At 40.5% G+C, this 10973-nt stretch overlaps 1 long non-coding RNA gene across 1 annotated transcript; it reads right to left on the minus strand.

Annotated features, from left to right (window-relative positions):
* Positions 1-1546: 1546 nt before the first annotated feature.
* LOC102296270 lies at positions 1547-10717 on the minus strand. The gene is made up of 6 exons (XR_317425.2): positions 10503-10717; positions 8679-8984; positions 6140-6460; positions 3339-3440; positions 2038-2063; positions 1547-1723 (listed from the first exon to the last, which is right to left on the minus strand). It is a non-coding gene; the product is annotated as an uncharacterized LOC102296270 (long non-coding RNA).
* Between the last annotated feature and the right edge of the window lie 256 nt (positions 10718-10973).

The following is a 10973-nucleotide window of genomic DNA, read 5'->3' on the forward strand; positions in this document are numbered from 1 at the left end:
TTAACACATAGTGAGTGAGAAAGGTGACTGGAAAGGAAAAACTCAATGCATCATGGGAATCCCCGGCAGCCTACGTCTATTGCAGCATAACTAAGGGAGGATTCAGGGTCACCTGGTCCAGCCCTAACTATATGCTTTAGCAAAAAGGAAAGTTTCACCAGTCCCACCACAAATGCACTAGAAACGGCATATTTTAGTTATTACTACTACTATTATTTTTGCAGCTGCTCGCTGTTTTGTAAATGGCAGTGAAGAAACAGGTGGTGATGGTAACTTTCTCCCCTGGGGCATAAAACTCGGAAATGATGTGAGCGGATTAGTGGCGAGCAGCGCTGATTCACGGGGCAGTTGGAGTTGTTGTGCAAATGTTTCCCGAATCAGAGTCTCTGCTGCGCACACAGATACCAGCACCACCAACTCACTCTCACGGAAGATGCCACAAGGTCAAGCACAAGGTCAGAATCATGCACACCACTTGCAATGGGAACAAGACGGGGCGTCCTCAGGCAGGTCCCTCATACTGATGTTGCAAACTTTGTACATTTCCACTGCTTTAGTTTAAAGTTTGTCGCCTCTTGCGGTTCCTTGGTGGCACATGGCACAGTGACTTTTGAACAGTTAATGTTATGTCCTCGTGGACATATATCAACTCTTTTCTTTCATACTGCAAATATTTGCATTCAGGTTTTTACTGCACATACTGCTGTATCAGGAGCTGAAGCTTGTAAAATGATGTGACAGACACTGATCAATGCAACGGAAACCCAAAATTCAAATGCGCACAAATAATTTTCCACTGCAGCAAACAGAAAACAGCTGAGTGAACAGAAACAGGTCGGTCTTTAGTCTGCAGCTCAAACACTTCGGTTTGCCTCTCTGACCCCTTTTCTCTTCCACAGACACACAGGAAACATCTCACTGGTTAACCTCAAACCTACGTTGCAGTTCATGCCCTAAAACTATCTAAAAAAAAAAAGCGTGAAGTGGAGACAGGACATCAGATCTTATTATTCGCCTGAGAGTAAATACCAGAGAACTGAAGCCGTACAGAATCTTTAGAGGAAACCATTTATACAGACAGGTGCAAGCAAGAGACAATCAGCAGATATAACTACACATTTGAGAAATTTCAAACTCTGACACAATGAGTAAAAGAATAATAAAGTTATATGAATACATTTATGATTAAAAAACAGGTAAAATTTGACTTTTTAAATCAAATACATGAGTCAAATTGGCTCCACTGTAAAAAGAACTTTATGTAATATGAACATCTACAGCTGTAAAGTTCAGAATCATAATAAAGTGATTTACTAAAAATGTCGGCATCATGTTAGAAACATTACACGGTTCTGCTTCCGTAGCTTCTGTCTGTGGTCACTGCATCAAACAGCTTTCTTTAAGTATCTGCATATTTTAAATGGAAGAGTTTGACATTTTTTTAATTGGAAAAATTCAGATAAAATTGGCAAAGAGAGAAAGTCAGATCGATACAATATCTATCTATCTATCTATCTATCTATCTATCTATCTATCTATCTATCTATCTATCTATCTATCTATCTATCTATCTATCTTCAGCCAATCAGATTTGTTGGCATTTCTTTGCGTCCTCGGCTCGGTGAAAACTGTGTTCGACGAATCGCAGCAGCTTCAGTCATCTGATGTTTCTTCCACCTGAAGCTGAAAACCTCAGAGCAGCATAATGAAGCTCCGGAGACGTCTGTGGACACATCATCAGGTCAAAAGCAATCAGAGTCTGTATTTAGTGACGCGACAGGCGAGTCTACATTTAAATGATGTTTTATACACTTATTAGCAGGAGCCTCTTCTTCATTTTATTCCTTTTCGTGAGAAGTAACTAAGCATTAAGTAGAAGTTTGTAAAATCAGCAGGGAACGGTTACACAGATTTGTCATTTATTCTTTGGTTTTTCGGGGTAAATATTTAATGTCCACAAATCCAGTAAGGACACGCCCCCTCCCTGTGGTCACACCCAGAAATAGCAAAACAACAACACAGTGTAAACTCTGTTACCTCGTCACTGATCTTTGGCGTTTTTTCTGTAAAAAAATTTAAAAATATATATTTAACATGGAGTTTTACACATTTTCTGAAAATATCAAATGTGTTATTATTTTTTCACGAACACAAAAACTCACGATTCAAGGTTTTTAGGGTGTTGGATTTTTTTTGCTCGTTACAAAAAAACATTTCAAACATTTTCTTCTGGAGTTGTGGACTTACACCGCGTTCCAGTTATTACGCAAATGATATTTTTCTCTGATTTTCCTAAACAGTCAATGCAAGTGACAGTCAGCATAATCTTCGAGTCATCAACCTTTAGATTATAATTTGAATTTTACTAAACAAACCTCCCAATGAAAACAGCGTGTTTTTCCAAAATAACAAACTTAAAATGCAACAGAGTTGATCTGAAAACTGCTGCGCATCGAATCTGACTGAGCTGGAGCTGTTCTGCAAAGAAGAATGGGCAAAGATTTCAGTCTGTAGATGTGCAAAGCTGGTAGAGACAGACCCTAAAAGACTGGCAGCTGGAACTGCAGCAAAAGCTGGCTCTACAAAGTATTGACACTGTAAGTTTTCGTGAAATATCTAAGGCTTTCATTGCGTGTCCAAGGCATTCAACTATTTCAGGCTTTTCAGCAGCAGAGATCCTTTTTCTTTGTCATATTGCTTGAAAATGCTGGTCTGCTTAATAATGTGGAACATCCTTATTTATTTGTTTTTCCTTTAATTGGGCTCACCTGGAAAACTAATTATACCAGGTGTCCGAGATTGATGATCCAAAGAGCCCTGAGACACAATGCCACCATGAGTTTAATTGAAAAACAACAAATTTAATCTTTATGACACTAAAATACAATTTGCATAATGATTTGGAAGGCGGTGTACTCATCCAACAAGTTTGTTTTGAAGTGAGTTTTGAAGATATCAGCTGTAGTGTGCTTCTTCTCGTATAGAAAGCATATAATGGCGCTCCTTTCATACTTGTTAATCTCTAATCTATATCAACAAGTAGCAGCATAAGTTACCATGGTGACAGTCAGCAGTGAAAGGTTGACCCCCTTCATGGTGCAGAACACCGAGGGTTAGCCCTCGTGAAATCCTGGTACAGACCTCAGGAAACATTAGCTACTGTTAATTTCTACTTAGAAAACCTTTTTGAATATGTTCACCAACAAACAGGAGTGTGAAGCTCGCTAATGTGTTTGCTCAGCTACAGCTGATATCTCACAAATTGTGCGATTCAAACCAAAATTCTTCAGATGAGTAAAAGACGGCAAATACATAAAACATAAAAACGCCGTACTCACTGTGTCGGCGCCACAGCAGGGCGCAGAGTGCCACGGTGGAGGTAAAAAAGGCGGCACATGCAGTGCCAATGATGGAGGTCAGAAACACACACTGACTGGATGCTTTCACACACACGAAAAAAACAAATAGAAACAGGAAGTTTGAGCAGGGATTTTTAAAAGTTCAGCAAGTTTAGAAGACAAATGATACCATAACAAACCCGAACATTGTGGCTAACAGCTGGATTTTCCCATTTGACTGCAGCTAGCCAAACAGCCAAGTACTGCTAAAGAGCGAGAGAGTGTAAGTGGACAAAATATCCTTGTTTCTTAACATAAAGCTCATTGTTGCTGCACAAATGTGATCCCCTCTTACAAACTTTTAGTTTTCGTGTCGTTATTGTCCTCTGAGTCATCGATTCTCTCCCTAGTGAGCTAACAAACAAATGTAGGTCTGTTAGCCGCAACCAACCAACCACATGACGTCATGCTCCGTACTGACAGAAGATGGTGCCAAACTTTAAGCGCTTATTTCTTAAATCCAGCTTCACAGACAGCGTTACATCTATGTCCGTTTTTGAGAGCAGGGCTTGATGGTGTGTATTAGCCTTTATATTGGAGCGTTTCACGTCCCCGTTTCACTCTGGACTTCCTCAAATTCGTTCCTGTTTGGAATTTACTAGTGCTGTCAAAATTAATGCCTTAATGCAAATTAATCCGCCATCATGGTCAACGAGATTAAATTTTTTTAACGCAATTAACGTATCTGGGGCGCAGAATGACTCAAAATCCCTGAAATGTTTCCGTCAACGCATTTCGGGCAGTTTGTCCAAGTAGAGTTACCTTCGCACATGTGCAAATGGGCAGTTGATCTGGTAGTGACAGCAGCTGAGCCAATCAAATCATATCAGTGTTAACTCTCAGTAAGAAAACAGATAACAGTAAAAGAAGAACTGACTGCGTTACAGTCAGTGCGGGAGCAGCGGCTTCGCTCATGCGCGATTCATTTGCAGTTTGGACGCACAGGTGTGAACGTCTCCTGCAGCTGGGGGAGGACTATCCTCCGCCCGTGAGCGCTTTGGCACGGGTGAGGTGCCCACGGCAGCACCGCTGCTTGGTGAGAGTAAGAGCAACACGCTCTTTCACGTCAAAAAGTCGTCATAAATAAGTCTCCAATAACACCAGAAAAAGTCGCCAGATTTGTCGCTAGTCGCTTTTTAGAAAAAAAGTCGTTAAGGGGCCTGAAAACTCGCTAAATATTGCTAAGTTGGCAACACTGCTCAGTATGGAAGATGATAAACACACATCGGCCCTCTCGATGGGAAATTTGAGTATTAAAAAAATAACATGACGGAACAGTCGACCCACATAAAGTCTTATGCACGTTGTGCAAGAAGGAAATTTCGCCCCAGCGCTTCCAGCTTAAAATATCACATTGACTCGAAGCATGCGTTAGTCGGGGTTGCTGCTAGCACTTTGGCTAACGCGTCACCCAGCTTGGACAAACCACTCACGGAGCATCGGGGCTCAGTAAGTCGACCTCGGACATATTGACTGACGCCAAGTGGATTGCAACAAACTGCAGACGTGTTCATATCGCTGAGAACAGGCGCTTTACAAGCTTTGGTTCCTCGTTTCAAGGACTTGAAGCCTCCCCAAGAGTGACAGAGAGAGAGGATACATGTTTACAGAGTTTATCGTTAACATGAATGTTCAAGATGTTCAATGAACACGTTAAGTTCGTATATTTTCCCTTTTTTCTCGAGTCTGTTTGCTCACGCAAAATGAAATGCGATTAATATAGAATAAAAATTATATTTAACCGCGATTAATCAAAATTAATCCACAGTAACCCTGTGATGAGTCTGATTAAACATGTTAAGAGTTTGACTGCACTAATATATATTATATATTAGTGTATACTTACCTATTAGTACATAGGTTTTTTAAATAGTTGCATTTCACAGGAGAGAAGCTGCGCTCTCTTATATTGCCTAAATGTCAGTTACAAGCTTAAATATAAAGTTGAAAAAATGTAATTGCAGCCAGGCTATTGATCAAGTAATTGCGATTAATCGCGATTAATTACAGAAAATTGTGAGATTAATTCGTTGTTTTTTTTCTTCTATTGACAGCACTAATATTTACATTTGCAGTCTGCTTAAATGCAACTTTCACGTCACATTTTGTTTACAGATGACATCAACACACACTGTTGTCAGAGAATAATCTCTACGTTTCCAGATGTCTTTCGACTTTCATTATTGACCTTTACAACTTTACACTTGCTGGCTTGTCCTGCACACGCTTTCACACACACATGAAAAAAATAGAAACAGGAAGCGCGAGCAGGGATTTTTAAAAGTTCAGCAAGTTAAAAAACAAACGGTGACTGGTTAGCATCAAAGAGGTCACAGGTGTGGTTAGAAGCAAGAGTGCGGGTTGGTTTTGTTTTGGCCACATGCTAAATAAGCAGAAACTAAAGTGTGAGATATTTTCATACTGGTGCTCAAACCAAGCAGACGTGCATGGGGGTGAATATTATCCCAACCTAAACTCTAGATAAACTGGCTTTTTATAATAATGACATTGTTGCTACAATACTGAGGTGTATGCGTTTAACACAAACACACCTTGGAACCACAACCACGGAACAACTTGCTGATTGAAACATGTTGCAGATTGATTTAATTATAATTGTTACTTCCAGATAACTGAGACTTGAGCTGTGTGTCTGCTGCCTTTTGTTTTTTCCGGAATATAAATGAAGCACTAAAAGCCTTCAGACTGTGTTGGTGTGAGTTCCAAAGACAATGACTTACGTTTGACCTCATCTGTCCTGCTGCTGATGGTCTTCCTGATCCTCAGCTCTCCATCACTCAGCACACAGGACACGTTCACACCTGCAGACCAGGTTTCTGCAGGAACATAAACCTGCGAGCTGAAGACTCCCGCCCTGGTGTCAGGGAGGATTGTGGGACTGAGTTCCTTAAGCACATCCTCCTCAGAGTCCACCTCCCAGTCGACTTTGACCCGACCGGTGTCGTTCAGCCCGGACGCCAGGCAGATCAACGGGACGGGGAGGGGCGAGCTGACGTGTAAAGGAGCCAAGAGATCAAGTGCAGGACTGTGGAGCTCTGATTCTGAGGACAGGGTGAGAAACTTAATGGTCATGATTTCAAAGAAAACTGACCCTGCATCATCATCGCAGCCTCTCCATGTCTTTTTGCGATTTTAAAGATGTTTTCTTGTTATCATTTTTTTCTGTGCCGATTGGCACTGGAAAAATCACATTTTTTTCTTCATTTCCTGTTTTATTCTGAAAGGATTCATATTATCGTGCACATTGCTTTGGTTCATTATCTCTGCCACCTTTCGTCTGACCCACTCTAATTGTTCCCACCTGTGTTTCCTTGTCGGTCGCCCCTCGGTGTGTTGCTTCCCTGAGCTCGATTCTTCCTCAGACCCTCACTGAACTTATTTGAACGTCCTGGATTTAGTCTGGTGTTTTTAACGGCACCTTTAAATCCACAGTAAGCATCATGAAACGTATGATTTTGTTGTTGTCATTCGTGCTTTATCTGCATTTAGGTTCTCTTTTTAACTGCATAGCCAGTTACCACCAAGGTGAGTCAGTCACCACACTCGCATGTCTGGCTTTACAAAGATTGTCTTCTGCCTGAAAAAGCTCTTTTGTGGCCACTTTAATGCGCCTCAGTCCCTTCTTGTCTCTGCTTATAGAAACCCCCAAATATGGCATTTACACTGTGTGTGCTGTTGGTGCCTTTTGCAAATTTCTGATAAATAATACAGTTTACTGTGCAGTTAATTGTACTAATAGACCATCCAAGAAGCCTCTGTGCTCCAGTTTTAGTGAACGCAGTGTTATTTGGGTTTGACTTAGCACTAACTAGCAGATATCTGTGTTTGTGTGATGCAGCCTTACAAGCTTGTATACAAGCATGAGCCGATAATTTCACACGACTCCCACGTTTTTGGTGTTTTGGCCTCCAAAAACATCTTGGTGTGAGCGGCCGAGTTCAAACCAGCGGGCTGATATCAAGGTGAAAATATCCTATTTTATGTTTCTGCTGACTTTACATCAAAGCCTTTCAATAAATCTGCCTTGTCACGTTTTGTTGGTTGTGTACAAGCAACAAAGTAACAGCCGTACAGATAACTGAGAACATGAAAGGTAAAAAAATTTCACAGTTTTGTTTTTTGTTTTTTTAATAAAGAAAGTTTCTAAGTACGAGGTAGCAACGCAGTAAAGAGCTGTTTCTCTAATATATGAAAAGAACCGCTGAGCCAGCTTTATGTTGTTCTGATCTTACACACATAAAACTCTTAGTTCCTGTTCTGAATTTACATTTACACTCGGCTTAAATGCGGCTTTCTTATGTCACATTCTGTTTGCAGATGATAAACATTTAACGGATCAACCTGTCTGGGTATCAATAAAAAAATGAACTAACTGATCAGCCGCACACACTCATTGACCTTTTGATAGAAGTAACTTTTAAGTTTAAACTGCAGATGTCTATTATTAAAAGATACCTCCGTTATAAAGCTTTCAAATGTATTAAAATGTTCATATATTTTTGTATCACATGCCATTACATCCTGTCACGTACACACACACACACACACACACAACACACAACACACACACACAGAACACACACACATGCTGATAAGTAAGCTTGAAAAACAGGAAATGCTATGCAACTGTCTCTTGGTATAAATAAATCTGACTGCAATGCCTCGGTTGTGAGTATCACCCGATCACTCACCCGTGCACGTAGCTCTATGAAACTCCTTTTGACTGTCTTGTATTCCTTCATCGTATTTAAAAATGTCACACACCACTGACACCTTTACATATCCTCCTTGGCTCAGTGCTACTTGCTGCAGGAGCGGCTGCATGTTTGGATGCTTGGAGGTTAGAGCTGAATAACCATGTTACCGTGGTAACAACGTGATAACCATTGTTACCACAGGTTTCAGGCCCTTATTGTCCAATTATACAACTTTAAGAGTGTCATCACTCGGCTGTAACAGCTGTTGTTACCATGACATTATGTGTGTATTTACCGGTTATTACTTTAGTAATAGAGTGGTAATAACTAAGAATTTTTCAGTATTGCGCTCTGCTGCTGCCTTCTTATTCAACTATTATCACTTTATCACTGAGCTGTTTCCTTGGTTCCTAAAAAGCTAAAATTGTTTAAATATATAAAAAATTTGTAACAGATTTATTGTTATTAGGATAATAAAAAGAAGAACCAAAACCCAGTGGGTCAAGGCAAATATCTGTTTGACTTGTGAGTCAGGAAGTGTTATAAAGAGACCACCACTCACCTGTGACCGTCACCGTTGTCCCGCTGCCCAGCACTGGCATGACCCCATCGATGTAGACACAGAAGTACATGCCGGCGTCCTGCTGGGTGGCTCTGGGGACTTCCAGCAGACAGAGCCTGCTCTGAACTCGAGAATTAAACCAAGGAGTGGCACTGAGACCGCTCACCTGCCTGATATGGAGCCATGTCACTCGAGAGCAGCCATGTGTTTCACCAGTCCCAGTGATGTTACATTTGAGGCTGACCTTTGACCCTGACATCACAGTCACACGAGGAGGAGACTGAACCAGGTGTATTCCAGCGGTGACTGTAAGTACAGAGATTTCATCACTGCTCAGATTCACTCAGCTGCAAATGCAAAGGCCTCAAAGCAGGTTTCTTCTTTTTCCGTTTATCTGGACTAAAGTAATAATATTTGTTTTATACTTTAAAAACTTGTGTAACGATTGTGATGGTGAGCGAGTACAGTACTCTGTTTTTGTAACAATTGTCCATGTTAGCTTCTCATGTAAATCAAATATTTTTTTCTATAAAAATTGTTTCTGTTCTGTTTGTAAATGTGCTTTTATTCTGCTGCTGTTACAACCGAATTCCCAAATTCAGTTAAAGGATTATTCTGTTCTATTCTATTCTATTCTATTCTATTCTATTCTATTCTATTCTATTCTATTTACATGCACAAACTGGAGTCTATTAGATAGATATGATACAAACCACTGCAGTGCAGTACCTGTAATACCTACAGCATGTTCTAATCGCTCTAATAGGATATTATGGTCGACAGTATCGAACGCTGCACTGAGGTCTAGCAGGACAAGCACAGAGATGAGTCCACTGTCAGAGGCCATAAGAAGATCATTTGTAACCTTCACTAAAGCTGTTTCTGTGCTGAGCTCTGAAACCTGACTGAAACTCTTCAAATAAAGCCTCTGCAGATGATCTGTTAGCTGTTTGACAACTACTCTTTCAAGGATGTTTGATATAAAGGAAGGTTGGAGATTGGCCTATAATTAGCTAAGACTGCTGGGTCTAGAGATGCTTTTTGAGTAAAGGTTTAACTACAGCCAGCTTGAAGGCCTGTGGTACATAGCCGATCATTAGAGATAGGTTGATCATATTTAAGATCGAAGATTAATTAATGGCAGGACTTCTTTGAGCAGTTTTGTAGGAATGGGGTCTAAAAGACACGTTGATGGTTTGGAGGAAGTAATTATTGAAGTTAACTCAACTTTGATTAGTTGGGCTGCTTCTGCTTTTGAAAATGGAAAGAAGACTCGTCGAGCTTGTGAAGTTTTGTTCCCAACGAGTCCTGTGAGCTCTGCCAGTGCTGATCGATACTAATGCATCTCTGTGGATAATGTAAAAAGCGTCCGTGCCAGCAGCGCTGAGTTAAACATTTAAATAGGCTAGAATATGATATTCATTAAGAGCCTGAGTTGTACATACAACGAGTTAAAAGATAAAATAAGTCACATCATAAGCAAAACAAGACAAATGGTCAAAGACGGTAATGTGGGACAGGATGACAGTATCATATAAAGTAAAAATGATGTTTTTGTCAGACCCCAGATGTTTTTGCCCAGCTGTGGTCAGGTTTAGGCTTTCACCAGTTTCCCCAAAGAGAAAAACTTTCATCAGAAAAAACTCATACAAATGTTTTTAATGGAACTTTATTTTTAAAAAACTGAGATTTTGTAAAATGATTTTATGTGGCTCAGCCTTTGATCTGAATATTAAAGCAGCTAATCATTACAGGAAATGATTATTGATTATATAGATTATTGCAGGGTGTGAAAGACGGCAGCGGTAAAAAAGAAACACTTACCGGAGACGCTGAGGCAGATGAGAGGCAGCAGCTTCATGTTGGCCAGGAATAAAGTCGTTCTGCAGGACTGAGGAGAGACAGTGCTGCGAAGTGTCATCACAGTAAACAGGTCACTGCAGTTTCACCACCGTCAGACACACACAATGACAGGATGTGATGTCACTGTATAAGATGTTCTTTATTCATCACAAAGCTGGAAAGTCTCACAGGAGTGTCGCTCAAACACAACCTGTAAAAGAACACAACAACATAATAAATCAGGATGGAAATGACACAAAGGAGTTTACAAAAGAGCTCAACATTAATAATAATGGAGTGGATTGATATAGCGCTTTTCAAGGCACCCAAAGCGCTTTACAATACCACTATTCATTCACTCTCACATTCACACACTGGTGGAGGCACTACAGTTGTAGCCACAGCTGCCCTGGGGCAGACTGACAGAAGCGAGGCTGCCATATCGCGCCATCG

The sequence above is a fragment of the Haplochromis burtoni genome, unplaced genomic scaffold (genome assembly GCF_018398535.1).
Source record: "Haplochromis burtoni strain Fernald_Lab_line unplaced genomic scaffold, NCSU_Asbu1 Contig_581, whole genome shotgun sequence".
NCBI classification, from domain to species: Eukaryota; Metazoa; Chordata; class Actinopteri; order Cichliformes; family Cichlidae; genus Haplochromis; species Haplochromis burtoni.